Genomic DNA, 16,588 nt, shown 5'->3' on the forward strand with positions numbered 1-16,588 from the left:
TACACAGATACACAGATATATATACACAAACACACATACACAGATATATACACACATACACAGATATATACACACAAACACACATACACAGATATATACACATAAACACATATACACAGATATATACACACAAACATATACAGATATAAACACACAAACACACATACACAGATATATACACACAAACACACATACACAGATATATACACACAAACACACATACACAGATATATACACACAAACACACATACACAGATATATACACACAAACACACATACACAGATATATACACACGAACACATATACAGATATATACACACATACATACACAGATATATACACACAAACACACATACACAGATATATACACACGAACACATATACAGATATATACACACATACATACACAGATATATACACACAAACACACATACACAGATATATACACACAAACACACACGTCCTCATGTCTGAGGAGGATTATGACATAACGGGTATAACAGAGATTTGGTTGGACGATACCTGTGACTGGGCAGTAACATACAGGGTTATAGTCTATTCAGGAAGGATCGGACAAAAACAGAAAGGGAGTTTGTCTTTATGTTAAGTCCAGTCTGAAGGCCGCACTGCGGGAAACAAAGCAGCAAATAAGAATGAGGTGATAATAATGGAGACTATAACTATCCTGATATAAACTGGAGACTGAGACCTGTGAATCTCATAAAGGAAACTGGTTTCTGACTATAGCTAAAGACAATTATCTGTCCCAAATGGTGCAGGGACCGACCAGAGGGGGCGCCCTACTAGGCTTAATATTAACCTACAGACCTGACCAGAGGGGGCGCCCTACTAGACTTAATATTAACCTACAGACCTGACCAGAGGGGGCGCCCTACTAGACTTAATATTAACCTACAGACCTGACCAGAGGGGGCGCCCTACTAGACTTAATATTAACCAACAGATCTGATAGAGTAACTAATGGGCAGGTAGAAGGACACCTAGGAAATAGTGATCATAATATTATACATTATAACTTGTTCTTCAATAAGGGAATCTCTCCCAGAAAAACAATGAACTTTATTAAGGCAAAGTTTGATCAACTCAGAGAAGCTCTTAACAATATAAAATGGGATAATGTCCTCAAAAACAAGAATACTGACACTAAATGGGAGACTTTTAAGAATATTTAAAATTCTCACTGTAATGTATATACCTTATGGGATTAAAAGGGTCAGAAATAAAAGAAAACCAATATGGATGAACAAAAATATTCAGGGGGTAATAAATGACAAAAATAAAGCATTTAAACTACTAAAACAGGACAACAGTGAAGAAGCATTAAAAAGATATAGAGAAAAATGTAAAATATGTAAAAAACTGATAAAAGCCACAAAAATAGAGACAGAAAGACTCATTGTCAAAGAGAGTAAAACTAACCCCAAAATATTCTTTAACTATAGAAATAGCAAAAAGGTCAAAAATGAAAGTGTAGGCCCCTTAAAAAATTATGAAGAAGAATTGATAAATGGGGATCAGGAAATAGCAAATAATATATATTAAACAAATTCTTCTCCACTGTGTTCACCAAGGAAAATGAAATGCCAGGTGAAATACAGCGAGATAAGGCAAACTCCCCTTTACAGGTCACCTGTCTAACCCAGGAAGAAGTACAGGTCACCTGTCTAACCCAGGAAGAAGTACAGCTCACCTGTCTAACCCAGGAAGAAGTACAGTGCAGCCTACAAAAAATCAAAATAGGCAAATCACCAGGTTCAGATGGCATTCACCCCCGTGTTCTAAAGAAATGAAGTAATGTAATAGACAGACTCCAATTTATAGTAAAAGGGACTGTTCCCCCGGACTGGCGCATAGAAAATGTAATGCTAATATTAAAAAAGGGGTCAAAAGGGGACCCCGGGAATTATAGACCTGTTAGTTTAACCTCTGTTGTATGTAAATTGTTTAAGGGTTTTCTAAGAGATGCTATTTTGGAGTATCTTGATGAAAATAAATGTATGACCCCATATCAGCATGGCTTTATGAGGGATCGGTCCTGTCAAACTAACCTGATCAGCTTTTATGAGGAGGTGAGCTCCAGACTGGACCAGGGGGAATCGCTGGATGTCTTATATCGGGATTTTTCCAAAGCATTTGATATGGTGCCACATAAAAGGTTGGTGCATAAAATGAGAAGGATTGGGCTGGGGGAGGATGTGTGTAAGTGGGTAAGTAACTGGCTCAGTTAAAGGAAATAGAGGCTGCTTATTAATGGTACTTATTCTGATTGGGTGACTGTTACTAGTGGGGACCACAGAGGTCAGTCTTGGGTCCTGTCCTATTTAATATATTCATTAATGACCTTGTAGAGGGGTTGAATAGTAAAGTAGCAATCTTTGCTGATGATACTAAACCCTCTAAAGTGGTAAACACAATAGAGGACAGTGCACTGTGTATAGTAGATAACACAATAGAGGACAGTGCACTATGTATAGTAGATAACACAATAGAGGACAGTGCACTATGTATAGTAGATAACACAATATAGGACTGTGCACTGTTACAAATGGATCTTGATAGGTTGGAGGTTTGGGCTGAGAAGGGGCAGATGAGGTTCTGTCGTTCATAGATGTCTGACCATAAGCGGTTACAATAAACCAAATATTCGGGTGACACCTTTTAAATGAAACCAATAAGAATGACTAATGATTGGCTACTATCACCAAGAAATGCTACAGGCAGCCATACATTTTCCCTGCAGTGACCTCTGCTGGGTAAATGGGGTATTACATGTCGGCTGTTAGAATAGATGGGTGTTCCAGATGATTTATTGATCCTCCAGAGGCGTAATGTAGAGCAAATATAGAGCAAATAGGTTCCTATAGAATACATATGTTATCAATGTATTATCAAAGACATAGCAAAGGACTTCTATGGTCCTGACTATTTCCCTCACATACCATTGTTACGCCGAGCCCTCCGGGTCCCTGCTCCTCCCTGGAGCGCTCGTGGCGTTTCTCTCTCTGCAGCGCCCCGGTCTCTATAGGTGTGCAACTAACTGCACCCTCTAGTGAGAGGTGACTTGGGACTGGCTGGGCCCTGCATAGTTCCGAATACACCTTGCTGGTGTCTTTAACAAGACCGAGTTATTCATATTTTTGTCATAACACTAGACACATCTTATTATCTTTAATTTGACATTAAAAGTTAAGTTTTATAGAGCACATCCTGGACACTGGTAATCCTATCTTTCATATTATTTATGCTGGATGTATCAACCGACACTAGGGGCACCGCGTAGATCCCCCTTTAATGTTCTACGTTTATTTGTATTAGCAAATGTAGAGCAAATAGGTTCCTAAAGAATACATATGTTATCAATGTATTATCAAAGACATAGCAAAGGACTTCTATGGTCCTGACTATTTCCCTCACATACCATTGTTACGCCGAGCGCTCCGGGTCCCTGCTCCTCCCCGGAGCACTCGCGGCATTTCTCTCTCTGCAGCGCCCCGGTCAGACCCGCTGACCGGGAGCGCTGCACTGACATTGCCGGCGGGGATGCGATTTGCATAGCGGGACGCGCCCGCTCGCGAATGGCATCCCAAGTCACTCACCTGTCCCGGTCCCCGGCTGTCAATTCCTGGCGCGCGCGGCTCCTCACCTTAAGGCGCGCGCGCCAGCTCTCTAAGATTTAAAGGGCCAGCGCACCAATGATTGGTGCCTGGCCCAATCAGTCTAATTAGCCCCCACCTGCTCCCTGTCCATATAACCTCACTTCCCCTTCCCTTCCTTGCCGGATCTTGTTGCCTTGTGCCAGAGAAAGCGTTACAGTGTTTGCCTTACCAGTGTACCTGACCTATTGCTGTTGCTATTGACAATGTACCTTGCCGCCTGCCCCGACCTTCTGCTACGTCTGACCTTCCCTCTGTCTAGTCCTTCTGTCCCACGCCTTCTCAGCAGTCAGCGAGGTAGAGCCGTTGCCGGTGGATACGACCTGGTTGTTACCGCCGCAGCAAGACCATCCCGCTTTGCGGCGGACTCTGGTGAATACCAGTAGCAACCTAGAACCGGTCCACCAGCACGGTCCACGCCAATCCCTCGCTGACACAGAGGATCCACATCCAGCTAGCCGAATCCTAACACCCATCTTGGTATCATTCGTCTCTGTCGTAGATATTTCTGTCCTCTGCTTCTCCCATCTTTCAGATAACATGTAGATGTCTGTTTTTCTTACAGATCTGTAGGATGATAGAAGGGCAGGAGATATAATTGTTATAACCTCCATTATATCCGCGCCCGCTTTCATCTATGCTGTAATGTGGATAAAAATATAAAACCTTCCCAAAATGGCCGCTGATAACACTGAATGGCTATCAACATCAAAGACGCCGCAAAGGGAAAATAATAATCCTTCCGGACTGTTTTTCTAGATAAAAGAGTGTTACTTTTAAATAGAAATAAAAGATACTTTAAACTTTCAAGCTAATGGTATGAAGTGTGTGTATTATAAAATATCGTGAAAAACTATTTACACTTGAGCTCAGAATTTCCTGATTAGGTCGGATAAGCAGAATATAATTCCTGGTATAAAGTATATCCCCTCATCTCTACAGGGCTCTGACCATATGAGCTGCTACATGACCAGAAGTAAATGCTGTACAATAGACTGCCTCTCCATATTACACAGGCTTGTTCTGTGTGCAGTACAGTAAACTACATATCCACACTAGATAGACTCGTATTATCTGCTGTACAGTAGACTACCTCTTCATACTACACAGACTTGTTCTATGTGCTGTACATAAGACTGCTTCTTCACATTACACAGACTTGTTTTATCTGCTGTATAGTAACATACCTCTCCAAACTACAGGGGCTTGTATTATCTGTTGTACTGTATACTACCTCTCCATACTACAAGTATTTGTATTATCTGCTGTATAGTAGCCTACCTCTCCATACTATAGGGACGTGTATTATCTGCTGTACAGTAGACTACCTCTATGAACACAATATACTGCTTGTCAATGCTGCACATACATATATTATCTGCTGTACGGTAGGCATCCTCTCCATACCGCTCATACATATATAACTACATCTCTATGACTACCTCTCCATACTACAGGGACGTGTATTATCTGCTGTACAGTAGACTACCTCTATGAACACAATATACTGCTTGTCAATGCTGCACATACATATATTATCTGCTGTGCGGTAGGCATTCTCTCCATACCACTCATACATATATAACTACATCTCTATGACTACATCTCCATACTACAGGGACATGTATTATCTGCTGTACAGTAGACTACCTCTATATGCACAATATACTGCTTGTCAATGCTGCACATACATATATCATCTGCTGTACGGTAGGCATCCTCTCCATACCACTCATACATATATAACTACATCTCTATGACTACATCTCCATACTACAGGGACATGTATTATCTGCTGTACAGTAGACTACCTCTATATGCACAATATACTGCTTGTCAATGCTGCACATACATATATCATCTGCTGTACGGTAGGCATCCTCTCCATACCGCTCATACATATATAACTACATCTCTATGACTACATCTCCATACTACAGGGACATGTATTATCTGCTGTACAGTAGACTACCTCTATATGCACAATATACTGCTTGTCAATGCTGCACATACATATATTATCTGCTGTGCGGTAGGCATCCTCTCCATACCACTCATACATATATAACTACATCTCTATGACTACATCTCCATACTACACAGGCTTGTTATATGTGCTGTACAATATGTGCTCTTAATACTACACAGACATGTAGTATCTGCTGTATAGTGTGCTACTTCATCATGCTGCACAGACTTGAATTGTCTTCAGTGCAGTAGACTGCCTCTTCATACAATAGGGACTTGTATTATCTGATGTACAGCAGACTATTTCTCCATGCTCCACAGGCTTGTATAATCTTCTATACAGCAAACTACCTCTACAATCGACAAAGATTTGTATTATCTGCTATACAGTAGACGATCTCTTCATACTTTTTAGACTTGTATTATCTTTCGTACAGTAGACTACCTCCTTATACTACACAGACTTGTATTAGACTGCACTACAGTTGACTAGTAGTTTACTGTCCAGTAGATAATAGAAGTCTACTTTATTATCAGAAATACAGTAGACTACCTCTTTATACTACACATACTTGTATTATCTGCTATTTTATTATCTGCTATACAACAGACTACCTCTTCATACTACACATACTTGTATTATCTGCTGTTTTATTATCTGCTATACAACAGACTACCTCTTCATACTACACATACTTGTATTATCTGCTATTTTATTATCTGCTATACAACAGACTACCTCTTCATACTACACATACTTGTATTATCTGCTGTTTTATTATCTGCTATACAACAGACTACCTCTTTATACTACACATACTTGTATTATCTGCTATTTTATTATCTGCTATACAACAGACTACCTCTTCATACTACACATACTTGTATTATCTGCTATTTTATTATCTGCTATACAACAGACTACCTCTTTATACTACACATACTTGTATTATCTGCTATTTTATTATCTGCTATACAACAGACTACCTCTTCATACTACACATACTTGTATTATCTGCTGTTTTATTATCTGCTATACAACAGACTACCTCTTCATACTACACATACTTGTATTATCTGCTGTTTTATTATCTGCTATACAACAGACTACCTCTTCATACTACACATACTTGTATTATCTGCTGTTTTATTATCTGCTATACAACAGACTACCTCTTCATACTACACATACTTGTATTATCTGCTGTTTTAGTATCTGCTATACAACAGACTACCTCTTCATACTACACATACTTGTATTATCTGTTATTTTATTATCTGCTATACAACAGACTACCTCTTCATACTACACATACTTGTATTATCTGTTATTTTATTATCTGCTTTACAACAGACTACCTCTTCATACTACACATACTTGTATTATCTGCTGTTTTATTATCTGCTATACAACAGACTACCTCTTCATACTACACATACTTGTATTATCTGCTGTTTTAGTATCTGCTATACAACAGACTACCTCTTCATACTACACATACTTGTATTATCTGTTATTTTATTATCTGCTATACAACAGACTACCTCTTCATACTACACATACTTGTATTATCTGTTATTTTATTATCTGCTTTACAACAGACTACCTCTTCATACTACACATACTTGTATTATCTGCTGTTTTATTATCTGCTATACAACAGACTACCTCTTCATACTACACATACTTGTATTATCTGCTATTTTATTACCTGCTATACAACAAACTACCTCTTCATACTACACATACTTGTATTATCTGCTATTTTATTATCTGCTATACAACAGACTACCTCTTCATACTACACATACTTGTATTATCTGCTATTTTATTATCTGCTATACAACAGACTACCTCTTCATACTACACATACTTGTATTATCTGCTATTTTATTATCTGCTATACAACAGACTACCTCTTCATACTACACATACTTGTATTATCTGCTATTTTATTATCTGCTATACAACAAACTACCTCTTCATACTACACATACTTGTATTATCTGCTATTTTATTATCTGCTATACAACAGACTACCTCTTCATACTACACATACTTGTATTATCTGCTATTTTATTATCTGCTATACAACAGACTACCTCTTCATACTACACATACTTGTATTATCTGCTATTTTATTATCTGCTATACAACAGACTACCTCTTCATACTACACATACTTGTATTATCTGCTATTTTATTATCTGCTATACAACAGACTACCTCTTCATACTACACATACTTGTATTATCTGTTATTTTATTATCTGCTATACAACAGACTACCTCTTTATACTACACATACTTGTATTATCTGCTATTTTATTATCTGCTATACAACAGACTACCTCTTCATACTACACATACTTGTATTATCTGCTGTTTTATTATCTGCTATACAACAGACTACCTCTTCATACTACACATACTTGTATTATCTGCTGTTTTATTATCTGCTATACAACAGACTACCTCTTCATACTACACATACTTGTATTATCTGCTGTTTTATTATCTGCTATACAACAGACTACCTCTTCATACTACACATACTTGTATTATCTGCTGTTTTAGTATCTGCTATACAACAGACTACCTCTTCATACTACACATACTTGTATTATCTGTTATTTTATTATCTGCTATACAACAGACTACCTCTTCATACTACACATACTTGTATTATCTGTTATTTTATTATCTGCTTTACAACAGACTACCTCTTCATACTACACATACTTGTATTATCTGCTGTTTTATTATCTGCTATACAACAGACTACCTCTTCATACTACACATACTTGTATTATCTGCTGTTTTATTATCTGCTATACAACAGACTACCTCTTCATACTACACATACTTGTATTATCTGCTATTTTATTACCTGCTATACAACAGACTACCTCTTCATACTACACATACTTGTATTATCTGCTATTTTATTATCTGCTATACAACAGACTACCTCTTCATACTACACATACTTGTATTATCTGCTATTTTATTATCTGCTAACTACCTCTTCATACTACACATACTTGTATTATCTGCTGTTTTATTATCTGCTATACAACAGACTACCTCTTCATACTACACATACTTGTATTATCTGCTGTTTTAGTATCTGCTATACAACAGACTACCTCTTCATACTACACATACTTGTATTATCTGCTATTTTATTATCTGCTATACAACAAACTACCTCTTCATACTACACATACTTGTATTATCTGCTATTTTATTATCTGCTATACAACAGACTACCTCTTCATACTACACATACTTGTATTATCTGCTATTTTATTATCTGCTATACAACAGACTACCTCTTCATACTACACATACTTGTATTATCTGCTATTTTATTATCTGCTATACAACAGACTACCTCTTCATACTACACATACTTGTATTATCTGTTATTTTATTATCTGCTATACAACAGACTACCTCTTCATACTACACATACTTGTATTATCTGCTATTTTATTATCTGCTATACAACAGACTACCTCTTCATACTACACATACTTGTATTATCTGCTATTTTATTATCTGCTATACAACAGACTACCTCTTCATACTACACATACTTGTATTATCTGTTATTTTATTATCTGCTATACAACAGACTACCTCTTCATACTACACATACTTGTATTATCTGCACAAAAAAAAAAATGAAGAGTGAGACAAGAAATAATCTGATTAAATGATACATATACAACCATTTCCTTGATAATTTTCAGAATGATTTTTTCTTACATTTATTTAATTAGGATTAATTTATTGATTATTTTCTTTTGCAGATGACTTGCACCTCCATGTTACGCTGTTACCAGTTATTAGAGGTTTGGACAGACTAATGTGTTCAGATGACCGGGTGAACACCAAAGAGATGGTTTCCTAAGCAAGGTATCTATTCACCTTTGTATTGTTTTTGTATTGTTCTGCAGTTTATATGGTTCTATTAGTCTATTTCATGAAGGTTACAGCTGTACAGTAAGATACATGACAACTGGGATGGGAATGATTGTTAAATATTTTAAGCAAATCTTAAAGTTATAGGAAACTTTTGAAATAAAAGTTAGCAAAAAGTTTTTTCAGGATGTGAAGAGTTAAAAAATATATTTAGCCAGATATTTTAATAAATAGATATCTTCAGGTTCCATTTGTCAGCGACTTTGGATTCCTTTGGACCTCATGGACAGGAGATAGACAAGAGCTGTCCCATTGACATGAATGAGAAAGGTGTCTGGGCATGCTCTGTGACCCCTGTAAAGACCGGGAGGTGGAGGCTAATCTGTGAGCTTCATCTATTGCCTTCTCTATATGCCGGTGTCAACTATTTATGTAATACTATACTGATTACTTCTAAGCAGCCTCCTCTCTATCATCAAAGACAGAACAAGAACTCCCCCTTGGGAACGTAATATATATGCCTCCCCTCTCGACCATTTACTTAGTATTACAGAAAAACGTATAACCTTCTATATATATATATATATATATATATATATATATAGATGTCCAAAAAAATGCAGCACTACTATACCACAGTAGACGGGTGCCAGCTCCTCAGGCTCGATCACAGCCAATTGATAACTTCAAAAAATGGTGCGGCACTCCAAATATCCAAAAAAATAACTTATTTATTCCACATGTCAAACAGTGCGACGTTTCAGCCCCTCAATGGAGCTTTTTTCAAGCATGCTTGAAAAAAGCTCCATTGAGGGGCTGAAACGTCGCACTGTTTGACATGTGGAATAAATAAGTTATTTCTTTGGATATTTGGAGTGCCGCACCATTTTTTGAAGTTATATATATATATATATATATATATATATATATATATATATATATATATATAAGGATACTCTGTAAAATAAATAGATAGATAAATAGATATGAGATAGATAGATATGAGATAAATAGATAGATATGAGAGATAGATAGATAGATATGAGATAGATAGATACGAGATAGATATGAGATAGATAGATATGAGATAGATAGATAAATATGAGATAGATAGATATGAGATACATAGATAGATATGAGATACATAGATAGATAGATATGAGATAGATATATAGATAGATAGATAGATATGAAATAGATACATAGATAGATATGAGATACATATAATATAGATAGATACATAGATAGATATGAGATACATATGAGATAGATAGATATGAGATAGATAGATATGAGATAGATAGATAGATATGAGATAGATAGATAGATAGATATGAGATAGATAGATAGATAGATACATAGATATACAGCAACAGAAGAATGCAGCAGCACACTGCCAGCACAAGGATATAGGTGCAACATGAATATGCAGTTAAAACATGGAGAGCTATACAGCTATGGTGTAATAGATGCAAATGTGAAACTATGAAATAGTGAGGCACTTAGCTCGCAAATTTGTCTCCGCCGGCGGTCAAATAGCTTGGACCGTCCCACCGCGATAAGGTAGCCTCCTGGGACGGACTTTGCAAGCTAAGTGCCTCACTATTTCATAGTTTCACATTTGCATCTATTACACCATAGCTGTATAGCTCTCCATGTTTTAACTGCATATTCATGTTGCACCTATATCCTTGTGCTGGCAGTGTGCTGCTGCATTCTTCTGTTGCTGTATATCTAGCCTAGTAGCGTGCACCTGTAGGCCAGGTCCATATAATAGTTTGGTATCAACTAAAGTGCTGGCTGACTTATTCTTTGTCTGTAGATACATAGATAGATATGAGATACATATGAGATAGATAGATAGATAGATATGAGATACATAGATAGATAGATAGATAGATAGATAGATAGATATGAGCACTGCCGTTTTAGACTAAGTGTGGCACTGGGCAAAATGAAATATGGGCCCCCAAATTGTGGGACCAAAGCTTTTCCTGGTTTCCTCTGTTTTGTGATACAGAATACACAGCACTAGGTCCCTGATCACGCACCATGAGGGGAAAAGCATCTAAGGCCAAAACACAAAAGTATCAGGGTCCAAATCTAAGATCTAGTGTAAATATTTTCTGTTTAAGAGAACGTTCACACATTCATAACTAGCAGTAGGTTTCCACTGTGAGTTACGCTATCATGCACTTCTCTGGGTACATGGACAGTCCGAAATAGAGGCAGGTTTGCAGACCCATTGAAATGAATGGTAGCGTAGCCCGCAACGGTTTTCCCACAGTGTGAAACCGACTGCTAGATACAAGCGTGTGAGCTTTAGTAAAAAAAATGTTATCCCCTATGTCTGGGCTGCCAGAATAAAAATAATTAACTTTAACTAACCTTTCACCGCTCCCCTGGTGCCGCCAATATCGCAGTCCCGTCCTCCGGTCCTTGTCTTCTCCTGGCTTTTGGTGTCCGGTTAAAATCACATATAATGTTAATGATCCCATACAGTGAACTACAAATACGTAAAGAAACAACCTCAAAGTGCTGCTTTTTGGTCACATCATGTATTTCGGAAAATGAAAAAAAAAGTGATCAAAAAGTCACATATACGCAAAAGTAAAACCAATTAAAACTACAGATAACAGTAAAAAAAAACAACCCTCATACATCTTCGTATATGGAAAAATAATAAAGTTATAGGGGTCAGAATAGGACAATTTTACATACTGATTTTGTTAAAGAATTTCTTCTTTTTTAAAACCCGTCCAATAATAGTAAAGCATGTAACCATGGGGATCATTTTAATCACATTGACCTACATAATAAAGAAAATATGAACTTTTTAACGGAACGTGCACTGCTTAAAAATTATACCCCCAAAATCTGCTAAATGTTGGTATTCTTTTTGATTTCCCTACAAAATAATATTTTTTGGGTTCGCTGTACATTTTATGGTAAAATGAGTAATGTCATTACAAAGTACAATTGGTCACACAAATAAACAAGCCTCACATGGGTCTGTGGATGGAAACATAAGAGTTATTGACTTGAAATGAAAAAACGGAAAAACGAAAATGAAAAAATCACAACGTCTGGTAATGGTTCCACACTGGTCAGGCAGCAATATATGAGCTGTAATTGAATATATATATATATATATATATATATATATATATATATATATATTGCTAAGGTGTAAATATACACTGCCCCCTATGCCCCCATCCTTTCCCCTGTTACCTTCTACTCTCCTATGTTTGTTGAGCCCATAGACAGCTCGAGGACCTAGGATGACACCCATTGGCTAGGAGTCCTGATGTTGTCACCAAAGGTCCTAGAAGATCCAAAGTAAGTGTGTGTGCTGTCTATGGACTCTGTGCAGCCCGTACAGCTTTCAGGCTACATTCTCACTACTTTATCTACTCAAAATCGCGAGAAAAACATGATGATTTCACTGCAATTTTGTGAAAATTAATATTGTGTGAAATACAATATTGTGAGTATAGATGTAAATATATTCAGGGGGCCCTCTTTTGGATGGGGGCCCTGGGCAACTTCCCTAGGTTGCCCCCCCTAACGCCGGCCCTGGATATGAGATAGATAGATGGATAGGTAGCAAAATGAATAAATCCCGCAGCACTTGGAGCTTGAGAAAGGCTGCAAGTGGGCAGCCGAAATGTCGCTATGCCGCCAGGCTAATAAATCCATCACCTTTTGCATCTTATTTTGAAGTGCTGCAGAATTTATAAATTTTGCTGTCTACTAATGACCCATTACCTGGGACAACGGTCTGCTGGCACCCATCACTGCCTCCTTTTGTGGTTGTGCTGCTTCACATCTTCCTTTAGATAGATAGGTAGATAGGAGATGGATTGATAGATAGATAGAGGGCCAGATATGGATGGATAGATAGATATGAGATAGATAGATAGATATGAGATAGATAGATATGAGATAGATAGATAGATATATATGAGATAGATAGATATGAGATAGATAGATATGAGATAGATAGATATGAGATAGATAGATAGATAGATATGAGATAGATAGATATGAGATAGATATGCGATAGATAGATATGAGATAGATATGAGATAGATAGATAGGTATGAGATAGATAGATAGATAGATAGATAGATATGAGATAGATAGATAGATAGATAGATGGGAGATGGATTGATAGGTAGATAGAAATGAGATAGATATGAGATAAATAGATATGAGATAGATAGGAGATAAATAATGCGAACCATGATTGAAGGATTATTTTATAATATATATATATATATATATATATATATATATATATATATATATATGGAAATAGAAGTAGCCAGCAGGTCGTTGTCCCGGGTTATGGGTCAAAATGTAGATACCAAAATAAGAAAAAATCTGCAGCACTCCGAGATACGGTGCAAAAAAGGTGTTAGGTCTTTTAGCCCAATGACATGATGCCGTTAGTCTAATAAATCTACCACCTTTTTTGCGCCGGATCTCGGAGTGCTGCAGATTTTTTCTTATTTAGATAGATATTAATTGATCTTCAAACTGTGGACCAACAGATGCTGCAAAACTACAACTCCCAGCATGCCCGGACAGCCAACGGCTGTCCGGGCATGCTGGGAGTTGTAGTTCTGGAACAGCTGCAGAGATAGAAAAATTGGAAATAAGAAAAAAACAAACAAAAAAAAACACTATTTCTAAGAAATATATTTAACAAAAAAACTTTATTTTATGTGAAAAACTGGACATTTCCTTGAAGGATTTTCTGCTTCTTTCCAGGAAGGGATAAGCAATTTGTTGTTGCTGTCCCTTCTTCATTCGACCTATTATTCATTGCACGGCCCCGTCTTCCTCAGATGTGGCTGCATCCAAGATCCATATCCAGTCTTCTGTCTAGAAGGAGGCTGCCGCTTCTTTGTATAAGCCTCTCCTGACCTATTTCGGAGCAGTGACAAGGAGTGTGCATTATCTCTCAAAGAGGAGAATGAGCGCCGCTCCGGAGATGCCAGTCGGATCCCATCTTAATTGCTCTTGGAAAAGAAGAGAAGATTTATAAGAAGCTGACGGCCGAGCCTTGATGTTGACTTTATATACATATATATATATATATATATATATATATACATTCTTGTTACATTTTATTAACCCATAAAAAACACTTCCTACCAAAGCAACCTAATCAACCCCACGCTAACTACAACTAGCGCATATCTTTATTTAGGGCATCATCTTGTCCTTTTCTGCCAAAATTCTAAATGGTTAGGGAAAAGTATTTCTTGTAGGTAAACACCACTTTCTCTTTCACAAATGTTTCCATTTTGTTTTAAAATCCCTAAATTTTCGACAACAAGAAAATATAACAATAACATTGTGCAACAAGTACATAAAGTGACATACACAAAGTTTTCAATCAATAGTTAAAGGGAGCTTTTGGATCCGAATACAAAGATATATATATGTATATATATATATATATATATATATATATATATATATATGAAATATATATATGAAATATATTGTAAGCAAATCAATGCCAAAGTACAAAAGAAAAATTAAGACAGGGACAACAAAAATTGGTTATGAAAGTGGAATTAAGCAATATATCGGGACATATTGTCAGGATCCGGGTACAGAGAGGATACTGGTGGTGGATCCTCTGTGTCAGTGGGGTGATGACGTGGGCCGTACCAGGGGAACGGAGTCTAAGGGGTTACTGGTTTTCACCAGAGCCCGCCGCAAAGCGGGATGGACTTGCTGCGGCAGGTGACCCCCAGGTCGTTCCACCCGATAGCGACTCAACCCCGACTGACGGCTGAGATAGGCGCGGTACAAGGTATTAGGCAAGAGCAAGGTCGGACGTAGCAGAAGGTCAGGGCAGGCAGCAAGGATCGTAGTCAGGGGCAACGGCAGAGGATCTGGAACACTGGCTAGGAACACACAAGGAAACGCTTTCACTGGCACAAGGGCAACAAAATCTGGCGATGCTGGGAAGGGGAAGTGAGGTAATATAGGCTAGGACACAGGTGAATGCACTAATTGGGCCAGGCGCCAATCAGAGGCGTACTGGCCCTTTAAATCGCAAAGAGCCGGCGCGCACGCGCCCTAGGGAGCGGGGCCGCGCGCGCCGGGACTGTACTGACAGAGGACAGGTCGGGTAAGAAGACTGGGATGCGAACCGCGAGCGGGCGCGTCCCGCTTCGCGGGTCGCATCCCCGCCAGTGACATTAATGCAGCGCTCCCGGTCAGCGGGTCTGACCGGGGCGCTGCGACAAGGTGAACGCTGCGAGCGCTCCGGGGAGGAGCGGGAACCCGAAGCGCTCGGCGTAACACATATCTTGGCACGTATATCTTAGGTTTGGCAAAAGAAAAATTTTATGTAATGATATTTACTGATTTACACACCCTATGTGACCTTTGAAGACAGGGGAGGGGGAGGATGATCTGTGAGCTTCATCTTTTTTCTTTTCTTTATACTGCTGTCACCTCTTTCTGTATTATTGTACTGATTACGTTCCAGCAGCCTCCTCCATATGATCAGATGCAGAACAAGAAGTTTCCGCTTAGTTTTGAGCCTAGTGGCCAGACGGGGAACTGCAAGATTACAATAGTAAAGGGAGCTTCCGACTCCAAATACAGAGGTATAAAGTGGGTACAATGTGGAGTCATATATATATATATATATATATATATATATATATATATATATATATAGTAATGTCAAAGTAAAAGAAAGATAGGGTTCAACAAGAATAGGGTCACACCACCTTCGTGATGTCATGCCACGCCCCCTACATTTATGTCTATGGAAGAGGGTGGGATGGCCCATGGAGGGGGCATGGCATGACGTCACGAGGGGGCGTGGTGTGACGTCGCGACCACTGCCTCCCAAACCCAACAATCTGAACATAATGTTCAAACGTCCCAACGACCGTATCCCTGCAGTCAGGCATCTTATTCCCTATCCTTTCGATTGGAGATAAGATGTCTAAGAACAGAGTACCCCTTTAAGCAA

The 16,588-nt window shown here is 38.0% G+C and overlaps 1 protein-coding gene across 3 annotated transcripts in view; it reads left to right on the forward strand.

Moving 5' to 3' along the window:
• The window catches only part of LRFN5 (leucine rich repeat and fibronectin type III domain containing 5), a 246,301-nt gene that overhangs the window by 155,442 nt on the left and 74,271 nt on the right, over window positions 1–16,588 (forward strand). For all 3 annotated transcript variants that reach the window (XM_056544986.1, XM_056544985.1, XM_056544987.1), the window contains one exon: window positions 9,462–9,567. The gene's annotated coding sequence lies outside the window, so the exon portion shown is untranslated. The remainder of the gene's footprint in view (window positions 1–9,461; window positions 9,568–16,588) is intronic.

This window comes from Hyla sarda, chromosome 11 (genome assembly GCF_029499605.1).
Source record: "Hyla sarda isolate aHylSar1 chromosome 11, aHylSar1.hap1, whole genome shotgun sequence".
Lineage (NCBI taxonomy): Eukaryota > Metazoa > Chordata > Amphibia > Anura > Hylidae > Hyla > Hyla sarda.